The sequence below is a fragment of the Puntigrus tetrazona genome, chromosome 7 (genome assembly GCF_018831695.1).
Source record: "Puntigrus tetrazona isolate hp1 chromosome 7, ASM1883169v1, whole genome shotgun sequence".
NCBI classification, from domain to species: Eukaryota; Metazoa; Chordata; class Actinopteri; order Cypriniformes; family Cyprinidae; genus Puntigrus; species Puntigrus tetrazona.
This window is the reverse complement of record NC_056705.1, coordinates 27825592-27837921: the sequence shown is the minus strand read 5'-3', so window position 1 is coordinate 27837921 and position 12330 is coordinate 27825592. Positions and strand designations below refer to the sequence as shown.

At 40.1% G+C, this 12330-nt stretch overlaps 1 long non-coding RNA gene across 1 annotated transcript; it reads left to right on the top strand.

Moving 5' to 3' along the window:
* Nucleotides 1–4158: 4158 nt before the first annotated feature.
* LOC122348021 lies at nucleotides 4159–10598 on the top strand. Its single transcript, XR_006251255.1, has 2 exons — nucleotides 4159–4598; nucleotides 4923–10598. It is a non-coding gene; the product is annotated as an uncharacterized LOC122348021 (long non-coding RNA).
* Nucleotides 10599–12330: the final 1732 nt, after the last annotated feature.

Here is a 12330-nt window from a genome sequence, read left to right as displayed (position 1 = left end):
AAATTGTTCCTATAATAGACACACTCTCACGTCTCAGTATACTATAATCGTGATTACATATGCAGAATATTTGGCCTTTTTGTGCTGCTACGAAATATGCTAGCAGCAGGACTTTATAAAAATAGACCTCGATAGGTTTTGCTCGACACTCCAGTAGTAACACCAAGTCTAGTTGAGCGCCGCACTCATAGGAGAGCCCCCACCTTCCCAGCCCCATCAAATCCGTTTTACCCGGAGCCCCGCCCCCTCTCTTTGTCAGCTGAATTAATTTGATACTATTTTTGAATTTCTGCGTTTCCCAGGGAAACCTAATGACGCAATGACGTCAATGCGGGTCAATAGCACAGTGATAGGCTGGTGGCGGGGAAAGCTGTGCTCTCCACCAACAGAAATGACACTGCTGTATCTAAGAAGCCCTAGTGTCCATTAAATTAAGCATAAAGTGTGTGTGTGTGTATATATATATATATATATATATATATATATATATATATATATATATATATATATATATATATATATGGAAAAACACGTTTTAATGCACTACTTTAATATAGTAACGCATGCTTTATAACACCAAGTAGTGGTAAAACGCTGAATACGTAATTATATTTTGTAAATTATAAATGATATGTCCGTTTTCTTACCGTGAACGTGAACATCTTCCACTAACACCGTCGCGTTTCGTGCAAGTTTGCGGGACGCCAGCTCACCTTTAACTTCTCAATAACCAATCACCCCTCCCCAAACACACACAGGAAGCTGGCACTTTCTCTAGGTATTTCTCTTCATTCAAAAAAAAAAAAAACGCGAGCGAGCTCATTCACTGAGAGAGCGCTGTGGTCCGAACGCGGGCGCTCGTCGGTGCTCTCCGTCTCGTCCAGACTCCTCCGTGAACGCTCCGCGACCGTCTCTTTGCGCTTGGGCGAACGGGAAGGCACGGTGAGTGATACCTGATTTCTCTCTGTTTCAGTTCTCAACTCACTTGGAACTTTATTTGGACTTCGGTTCGCTTTCGAAGCGATCAGGTGTCGAGCTAGGTGATAACTCCGCAGAGTTTGAGCGCTCCTGGTGGGATTGTACAGACATTTAGAGCACAGTGTCCAGATCAAAACTAGATCGGAAGACGCTACTTTTGCGTGTTGCGGGATTAGAGCCGCTTTAAGTCTCACGCCTTGGTTTTTAGGCTGTTTGTACGTTGTGTATGAGTCTTTACCATTACTTTTTGTAAACTCGATACTTGGCAGAGTGTTATCAGATTGTTCGTCCTTGATTTCACGCGGCTGTGCCACAACTTTAAATCCGATCTTCTCGAAGCGTGTTGTTCTCATTGTTGCCGACTGGTCACGATTCGCGCTGTTGTAACATTTATGAATCGCACTGACATCCCCGCCACCCTTTTAGCTTTTGCAACGCTTCTGCGTTTTAAAAAAAAATAAACAAACAGACAACGAAACAAGCTCTTTTTTTTTGTGAAGTCAGTCGCGTTCGCGTTTTGCTCCTCCTGACTGGGGTTGTGGCGGATGAGGAACATGCGAAGCATCGTCGAACCTGGAGCGAATCAAGTCACTGAACGTGCACCCTGGACCGTCTAGACCGCCCCAACTCTGTCCCGCTGCACCCCGTGAGAACAAAGGAAGGACTTTGCGAGGAAGGCGCTCCTTTCTCAGCCCACGCGAGGCTTTCAGCACCACGGACAGCGATCACCTCAGGCCTCGGCTCGAGCGCGTGCGTGCGTGCGTGCGTACGCCTGATTACATTTCACGACAATCAGTATGAAATATGTAGCAAGACATCTACTGATGCATGAACGCAATGACACAGTGGAACACGATTTTTAATCGACGGCGATCATCTTTACCCTGCATTTCTATATATATATATATATATATATATATATATATATATATATATATATATATATATAGGGCACCCAGCCCAGCTTTCACTTCTTGATATTACAAAACGACGATGTCATTTTTTAAAAACTGTTAAAATGGATGCAAGTTTTAAGACAGATGACCAAAACGTGTAGAAACACAAATCGTGGCGTCTTGCTGCACCGTCGTGTCGTAGTCTACGACTCGCATGAGGCCTCTGATCCAGAACTGGGTTTCACTGGCAACGTCTGCTCGTCTTTGCATCATCATTACCATCAGCCACGACACACCTATTTTATGATTGTGTGCGTCGGGTGTTATCGTACAGTCTGGTTTCTGAGTAAGCTAAGATTAGAAACGTCGTTTTTGTCCACCTGCTTTCGACAGTTTAATCGTTACGGCCATTCTTGCTCTCAGACTCACATTACCGACTGGTGTGAGGAGCCCGAGCGTTTCTCCTCTCGCTATAAATAATGTTTACATTTTTGCCTCCAGCTTTTTTTCCACGCTATCGCCTTAAACGATAAAACAGCCGCCGAATCCAGAGGTAACGTCTTTCATTAAGGCATCGACGAAAGGAGGGGACATGAACGTGACGTCAATGCAGCTGACGCAGCTTTGGATAAAGGAGGAAACAGAAAATACTTATTTTCCATATGTACATAATTGCATTACGAGCTCGCGCGTGATTGTGTCTGTCACTGGTAATATCGTTTGTCGTTTTGATGCAGTTAATTGGGACGCGACAATTGCTCGAATCAGAAGGAAAAAAACAAACAACGAAACAAACACAAACAGAATCCGCATCCATTTGAGTTAAGGCAGAAATCACGATTAGTCTTTTTAAAGGGGTGCCATGTCTCCGTACCCGAGCGTCACGATCCTTTACGCAAACCGCGTTAGAGAGTAGACGTGAACGCGCATGTCACGGTGATCACGTACAATTCCTCTGAGGAGCATTTGTGAGTGCCTTTTTTCTCCAAGTGCTCTAAAAATAGCAACAGCTCGATCCAGAAATAGACAGGGGTATCACCCTCATATGCAGCCTTCGTTCTGAGGCGTAAAAACACACCAGGACTGCACGTTGTGTGCTCTCGTCGTGTCCTTGAGATATTTCCTTGCGTTATTGAGCGTTTCATTCAGTACTGACACAATGTATTTCTCTCATCGAGGGCTCCCTCCACCGGCGAGACCTCTCGCTCTCCTGGTGACCTCGGTTGCATGTTTCTGTCTTGAAATACGTATTTCTGGACGCTTTTTTGGTCACTTAATTCGGCACGCTTGGGATGGGTTAGCGCACGCATCAAATCAGGGAATCACCCTGTTTGCGTTTACTGGGCGAAGCGAAGCTAGAATGGGTTCACACTGGAGCTCGATTTAATAAAGAAAACTCTCAAATACGAGTACAAAGATCGCCTGTTAATTGACTTTTTCATCATTCGTGGCCCCAATCGCACGATGCCGGCTCTATAATGAAGAGGAGCTGTCCGCGGTGCTGAAATCCGTCGCCGCTTGTGTCCAGTCCAGACCTCTACCTACGACTGAAACAGCTTTCCATGTCCTTAGTCATGTGGAAATTGTTATTTAGGTAGACTTGTCTGGTCTTTATAGGATGCTTTTGTGCATCTGACCATTTCCTCAATAATTCAGTATATCACATGCGTTTAATAATTCATCGCTCACGCACGCGATCCTCAGGTTAGTCTGGTAACGCTGCTAAAAACCCCATCTTAAACCAGACTAAGGTGATTCGCTGGTCTTAAGTCTGACCGAGCGGACTGAGATGGTCTCCCACCCTGAGGAAAAACCCAAACCAGCTTGGATTCCTCTGACAAAAACAAGGGTGGAAACCACAAAGCCTCGAGATCACGTATAGATGGTGACACCTTATTTATTTATTTTTTTAAAAAAGGAAAACCCCTCTATGATTTGAGTATTAGCGTCAAAATCACCAACGCTGATTTGTAAACAATCCGGTTTGTTTATAGACCCAAAAGGGTGGTCTTTGCGAGACCGGCTCGTCAGACTAAACATGTAGCTGTACAATCTCGGTCATACATACGGTTTATGTTTATCATTTCAAAGAGCAATCAGTTCTTCACGTTTGCCAAACGCACGAAGCGGATAAGAGCCCAGCGCTCCTTGGTAATTCGTTTTTGGCGTGCGGTTTCATCGGAAACAGCACAGATTGGCGAGTCGTGACTGCTAAAGTGAGTAATGCGCGTCGGCTGCGTCAGTAGGGGCAAAGCGCTGGGTGCCGGAGACAGATGGAGGGAATCGTGACTGACTGGAGACTTCCACAAATGAAACCACAACCTCATCATGTCACCGCGAGAGCGCTATCTGTTAAGATTAGACTTAAATGTTAGGGTCTCGCTGTTCTCCCCTGTTACTCTCAGTCCTGACCTTGGAATCCGGAGGCAATTCTTCACATTCAGAGAAAAGCGAGCGTGGGGCTCCGTGGTTATAGAGTCTGTGTGTGTGTGCGTGTGCCATCGTGAGGACGAGGTTATTTTATGGCTTGTGTGTGTGTGTGTGTGTGTGTGTGTGTGTGTGTGTGTGTGTGTGTGCGCGCGCGCGTGCGTGCGAGCGAGAGATGTGTGGGGTATCCAAATATAGCCAGACTCAGAGAATGATGTTCATTATTTTATGAGACAAGGAAAGGAGGAAGCTTTGGTGACTACAGACCTAGTACACGCGGATCTTGAGGAACTTGTGGTAAGTCTCCAGCTGGATCATTTTGATATTTATCGGCGGTGGTGATGATTGTTATTGGATGCGGACAGATGCGTTAGCGTTTAAAAGGACCGTTCCAGATGCTTTGGCTCGATGCTCCTAAATTAACACCCGGTACACAACCGAAGCCTGTATAACAGTTTTATTCCTTATTTTTATTCGTAAAATTGTCATAACGACGACGGTTTGGCACATTCGGACTAGAAAATCGCGCTTTGCAGAGGGCAAGAACGCAGCACGTTTATTAAATGCATTTCGCACACCGGCGGAGAATTAGTTTTCTATATTTTTCCTTTTTTCAAAAAGGGGGTTCCCTGTGTGAGAAGAGCGCGGATTGGTCGAATGACGAGTTTTCGTACGCTCCAATGAAATCCTTCACTGCTCTCTATTTACTGTGAGCTGGAGCGCAGTAATTCCCCTCCTTCAACAGATCTATCGACTGACAGGAGTAGATCAGCTTTTTGCTTAACCACATCACGAACATGAGAATACGTACAGTATGGCCATAGGAAGGGCATCGGAGCGCGGATGAAACGACGGCGCGCGGGCTCGGAGGGGAAGGGAGTCGTACGCCGGAGCGGATTCTGTGCATTTCTGCGCGAATGTGTAGAACTGGAGTCTACTGCACACGGTCCGGCCATTGGCTACAACAACATGGACTGTTAGTAATTACGGACCAAGCCTGCAACTCAGATGTCACAATCAAAGCGTATGGAAAAGTCTTTCACGAATCTTTTTGCGGTCTGGGCTTGCTGTTCTCAACTATCAATGGGAAGCCCTTACCCCAAAAAGCATTTGCGGAGGACACACACAGCGAATAGAAGAAAGCTGTCTCTTACTTCTGCTCCTCTTGGACTATCATCATACTCATCGCCGGAATGGCAAACGTTGCAATTCAGACGAGTGCTTTTTGTGTTTGTTTGTGTTTTTTGTTTTTGTTTTTTTACTGGAAAAAAAGATCCACAGTTTTTACTATTTTCTCTCTCTCTCTCTCTCTCTCTCTCTCTCTCTCTCTCTCTCTCTCTCTCTCTCTCTCTCTCTCTCTTTTTTTGAGTCTGGCACACCCTTTCAGTATCAAGTGGCTCCAACCGCGCCTTATCAATTTAACATGTGATTTAATTCTGAATTTTAACACTAAGGGTCGGGGACTGCATGCTTGCCACGACTAAAATAAACCATGCGATGCTGAACGGTTTTAGCGTGTGAATGAACAACTGAATTAAAGCGCAAATGCAATAAAAAGAATATTACATCTGGATCGTGACATCTTATTTGGAGTTTTGCAGAGACGCAGCTGACGCGCGCGCAGGTGCTGTTGCGTACGGCTCGCGGAGCATCGATTGTGTTTTGGAGAGTTAGCGTACAATTTCCAAACACGATTCGTGCCACTCCAACGTGTTTAGATGGAAATACAGTCGCAGCGGCCGACGTGTGGACGGAGAGATGCTTGGCTGGCTCCTCGTTAAATGAAACCGACTACGCTCACGTTAGTTGCTCACTATAGGAACACGTCAAAACATCACATTGTTAGACTAGTAGTGTCACGTGCCCTCACTTGTGCTCGAAATGATGGAGCCCGAGTTATGCTGTCCAGATACAACATATGGCTTGTTCACACTTACCTAAACGCATCGTGCACAGCACAATTATTCCCGAAGTTGTAAATAAAGCAATGCTTATTGCAAGAAAACACCGCTTACTGCAGAGTTCAGCGTGTTCCCTGGAGCTCCTTTGTAATTAATAGAAAATTTACTAGCAATCTCTGACTTTTTCTAGACTCGTTTTTTGTCTGTGTAGACAGATTAATTGCACACAAGATAAAGTGAACTGAGGGAGTCTTCATAATCCACCCAGACTTTCTAACATTAGATTTATCCACACTTCATCAAGTAGCCTGGAAAACACGCTCTCTGTTGTGACTTTCATGACAAAAATCTAACCGAATCATTTAGTTATTAAATATACAGGTCCAGTAGTGCTGCAAGCAATATCTGTTTACCGTGAGATAGTGTACCATAAAGACATAATATCATAAGGTTTTAGGGCGAGTGTTATTCTGCTGCGTGTGTTTTGAGATCTGTCATCACGTGTTTTGCAAATAGTGGATAATATGTGCTTGTTGGAGAGCTATGGCAGTTTAGTGAAGATGAAACACACCGGCTCTCTGTGATTTATCTGTGCGAATGCCGCCCAGTAATCGTTCAATGGCCTGGGGTTTCAAAGTTATGTGTTTTGAAAAAATGTGAAGAGAATTATTTGACATGCGCAAATGCACGAGTCGCTTTCCTTAATTTTCACAAAAATGCATTTCCAGAATACTCTGCGACTGAACCGAATCATCAGCGTTCAGGCCTTTTCCGTTTCGTGCTCCGGTCGCGTTCCCTAATCGAGCAGAAGTAACACACTAAAGTGAATCGCTTTGTCTTGTGAAGTAAGTACTTTTAAATAAAACTAATGTATAACGACAATGCGTGTTAATTTGTGTGCAGGTTATTCCAGCCCCAGGGTCTGAGCTAAAACAGAGAGAAGCAGACAGACACACACACACACACTCAGAGAGAGGAATCCGAGTCAACAGATCAGGACAGCCCATGCCTAAATAACAGATGCCATGCACGTGAATAATGGCATTTGTGTGTGTGTGTGTGTGTGTGTGTTTTCTCGAATCCTTCTTATCATGACATTGATTTTATAGTTACTGGATACGTAACATTTAAGGAGCATCCTTTCTTTGTCTTGCTTTCGTGATTGCAACCAGATTGCGTATTTAGTGTACGGTGTTACAGATCCTTAGGCTTCAGGAATTGTTCGTTTTTATGTTTTATAACTAACGCCTAACACGAGGCCCACCCTCCGTCTTCTGACTCCACGTTCAAGAGGTGATGCGCTCCTCTGAGCCACGTGTGCAAGCAGCGGATTGTTATTTTGTACTAATTCATTAATACGAAAATAAACGTTTCCAACGACGCTTTGATTCTCACTCACCTTTGCAGTGGGGTCAAATATCTAGACGATAGACTGATTGGTTTGTTTTAGTGAACGCACTACGCATTCAAAGCCCGGACGATCCTGATGTTGTGATGTCCTGAGCTTTTAAACTCATTTCTGCTGGCAGCTGACAGTAGTCACTAACAATCACTACAAATGACTGACTTTTTCAGAGGATTTTCTGAAAGAATTCATCATTTTCAATACGTCACAGTTGTCTATGCATAGGACTACGCCTTGCTGTTTTTAGATTTGTAAATATCTCATTTAAAGTAAATTACTAATCATTTAAGAAGCAATATTATCATATATATATATATGAATTAAATACGATTTCTATAGAAAGCCCCGATAAAGCACTTCACACGTGTATAAACTCAGTCTTTTGCTCTACGTTATTAAAGAAAGGCCCAAAGCCCGCAAACGTATTTGATTTTAATATCATCTGAATCATTTTCTGGGTGAATTAATGCCTTTATGATTTCCTCGACTTGTTTCCACGTGCTGTTTTTCAATTAAACGTTGAACACTTTCAATTAAAACTTTTTTTTTTTTTAAACGTAAACATGTATAACACAGAAGAACATGCTATACTGACAGTTTATTTTCATATATTCATGTCTCTTTTTTTTTTTCAATTTGTAATTTTCCTCTCAAGCTGTGTTTGCGTTAAGCATTTCAGCCTGTGCGCGAAGCAAGGTGAAGCGCTTGCTCTGAAAGACTGCTCCTTTAGGTTGACTTCACCCAGCCTTCAGCCTCATCTCCTTCAGACACTAAGATCGTGCATGTCTTAACACGCTGTTTAAATGTGCAGGTTCATCACTCAAAGCAGGTCGCGCCGTGGATGTCACTGATCTGCAGCAAAGCATGTTATCGGTCTATATGTCATTACAGGATTTTTGAACAATAATACTAATTAAAAGTATGCAATACTTTATCTTTCTTTCAAGTAAAAAGTTTTGTTAAAATGTTTTCAACATCCACGTCATTCAACATAACATATAAAAGAAAAAGATTTGTCCTTGTTGTCTCTAGTGTAGTGTATCAAATCACTTTATGATTTTTTTCCTCACTCTTTGTCTTAAAGTGCTTCGGTGACGTTCAGATTATGCTGGATTTCTCCGAAAAGATGTGGGTTCTCAAAATAAAATCATTATGTGCGTATTTTTCATTTAATTTCAGCGCACATGCTTGATACACATTTCATCTTAGTTGTTGCTGATGTTGTTTTTGACTCACTACGTCATTCTAATTTAAAATATTGCAAACTCACATACAGCGAAAAACAAATATAATTTTAAAAGATGCACTTTTCAGGATTAAACTATTGTGAATACTAATTCAGGAATGCATCTGCCAGTGAATGATACAAAAATAATACTTATGGCTGAGATGTACACAGAACTGATTGCATTTTCTTTTCTTTTTTTCCCTCATGGGCCCCCTCAGAGATCTCCTTATATATTGTGAGAAATAGAATGTGTCTTTATTTTGATTTTACCTTAGACATTTGTTTTTCTTTTTACATGTTTCAGGTCACTTTGAAATATACCTGTTGTTCGGTAAACCTCAAACACCTCCCAAATCTGACCTATATAGACCGGACAAGGATAATTACGGAAGAATATTATACTCTACTGCAAATAATCATTTCTCATTTGCTCAATTAAACACCGGGATTGCGGTTTCAATCCCAAATGAGAGCAAAGGGGGAGATCTCCGTATCGACGCACACCAGTCGTTTCTGTCTGCCATTTTGTAGATTTCACTTTTTGACATTTTATACATTATGTATTTTCAGAGCTACTGAATGCACAAATAATGCCGAACATTGATTGCCTATAATCTGATAATAAAGTGATTTCTTTACGTCTTGATAGTGACTTACATTTACAGATTTTCTTCAAGCATTTAAAATGATCTAGAATCATGAAAAAACTTAACCTAAAAACCTCCCTTTCTACTTTATTGTTCGAAGTCAAAGCTATTTCTACATATAACTCGTGGACTGTTTATAAATCACTGCTCCTAAAATCTATTAAATAATCCTAAAATTGATTTAGTTTGAAATAATTGCTCATGCTACCTGCCAGATCTGTTAACAACAACGTTCGGTAATTGTAAGTCATTTTATTTGAATGATTTTCTTTATTTGTTTGTATTAGTGACGCGCCACATTCAGTGATTCCTCGTGAATTCAGCTGCATTAAAACCTGCAGCTTTATGCAGCCAACAGTATTGTGTTACTGAAAACAGTTTATTTTTATGACTCTCGATTTAAAGATTTTTAACGTGATCCTTTTGTGCTTAGTTATTATCCCAAATGTTTAAAATTGTTTACACTTATGGTAGATCTGTTGATATTATGTCATATCACGCCCCCTCAATAACTGCTGCGAAGCCAACAAATCTACGAGCTTGGAAAGAATTTGACAGATTGAACACACACACACACACACACACACACACACACACACACACACTGATCGATCACTTCTTTACCTGTTACCTAAAATGTCATATCCATACTGTCCAAATCATATAATCTGAAAACATGGAACTGTTTCCAGCATATTGCTTATACAGTTGTTAATCATTTTGTTTATGCCGTGTATCTTTTACTGTTGTTTATACTTTTATTGTCTGTGCATCTAAATTAAACTCTACATTAAGTCACACCTGCGTGCTTTTTTGTCTGACATCCAATCAAATATTGAGCTAGGATTGCCAATACAAACCAAAATGTTTGTTAAAAGCCAGACACGTGTGTGTGTGTGTGTGTGTTATTTTAATTCTGACTGTGGCATATTAAAAATGAAAGCTCAACCAGGACACTCGATGCAGGCATTTATATATAATATGTAAAACAAGTTTTCCTGCAGGTTACGCAGGCAATCAGACGCATTAAACATTTTTTGTACCTTCGCATAAACGCTGTCATTCACATCATTTGCATCAACAGCTTGTCTTTAATAAATATAACAGAAGCTTATAGTGTGCGTTTTATGAGTGTATATCCATGTCGAAGGATCTGAGACTGAAACTATTTATCTGTGTTTCTTGTTCAAACACTCTGGTTATCTTGCGTCTTTACCTGCCCACTCATTACAGTCTTCTTAATCAGCATCGTCTTTTGTTGTTTGCACTTCTTTTTATACATATTATTGTTCTGACTGATGAGTAACAGCTACATCAAAGACAAATCTGCCGGTATTGTTAAAATGAAGGCGCACCGTGAAAAGAAAATTTTGCTTATTTTGAATGAACACGAGTCCTGCGTGAAGCATGTTTATTTCAGTCACTGCAGATTAGTAAATATAAAAAAATGGTAAATATTAAGAAAAACTGAAGCAATTCTATGCAGTAGGTAGAGTAAATTTGACAAAATGTAGGTTATTAGTGAGAACCAATAAGAACAATCGGTCCCACTTTATATTAACTACTATGTGTCTGCATTTAAATGACGTACAATTAAATGAAAACATTTGATACGATGCACTTATTGCGTACATACATGTTTTTACATTTTTTTGGAATCTGTAACTGTCAAGGTCACCTGATTACTTTATTTTTTTGTATTTTTTGAGCTTGACCATTCAACACACGGACTGTGAGCAGAATCTCAGGAGGTAAATGATTTCAATCTATGAACCGTCTATCAAATGGGACTTCTCAGCTGTAACTGGTTCCCTATCAAGTGTGAGCAGCTCTGTCTGGTCGAGGATACTTCTTTTCTCTACTAAGTCAATAACTGTAATACTGAACTGTCTTACTATATTTACTTACTAAACAGAGCCAACAAATAAATAAAAATACAGAATTGTTTTAAACAAACGTAGGGGACACACTGCAACTCTTAATTAGATGTATTTCCTCCCACAATCCTGACGTTCATAATGATGGACACGAAGGCGTCAGTCATAGAGGACCGTGAAGATAGTTCACTGGAACTTCACTGCATTTATTTTGTGTTTTATTTGTCTATCTGATTATTCATGCTCAGTGTTGCTGTTATTGTTAGATCCCTGTCATTTTTGTTACGTAAGCCCAGTGAAATAAAACCTAACAGGGCTTACCATTTTTTAAAATGCAAAACCCTAACAGAGGAGATGATATATTATTACACCAGGCAGACGGCTGGGTAAAAATAATAGTTAGAAATTATTATACATACTACTTTTTGTCTAACTGCTTACACACATTTTCAAAACTTAGCTTTTTTTCTTTTTCTTATTGCACACGCAAAATGCAAAATGATTAATATCTCTTGTTAAATGAAGCATAATATGAATGAAGTATAATAATGAATATTATAATATTAATTCCTGTTAGAATTTCTTTGTGTGTGTGTGTGTGTGTGTGTGTCACATAGAGAACTGTGTGTTGTACTTTGCAGAAATATTTTATTAAAATAAAATAACAGTCAAAGACTGAGAATTATTAAATAAAATTTCATAATCAAGTAATATATATATATATATATATATATATATATATATATATATATATATATATATATATATATATATATATATATATATATATATATATATATATATATATATATATATATGATATGTATAATAGAAACAACATGTAATTTTCATTCCTTGCAGGATTCACATTTTCACTCATATTTAAAGCATAAAATTGTCAAAAACGCTCATTTATTTCATGTCATGTATACTGTATATTTAAGTACCTAAAATGAGTTATAATTTTTAAA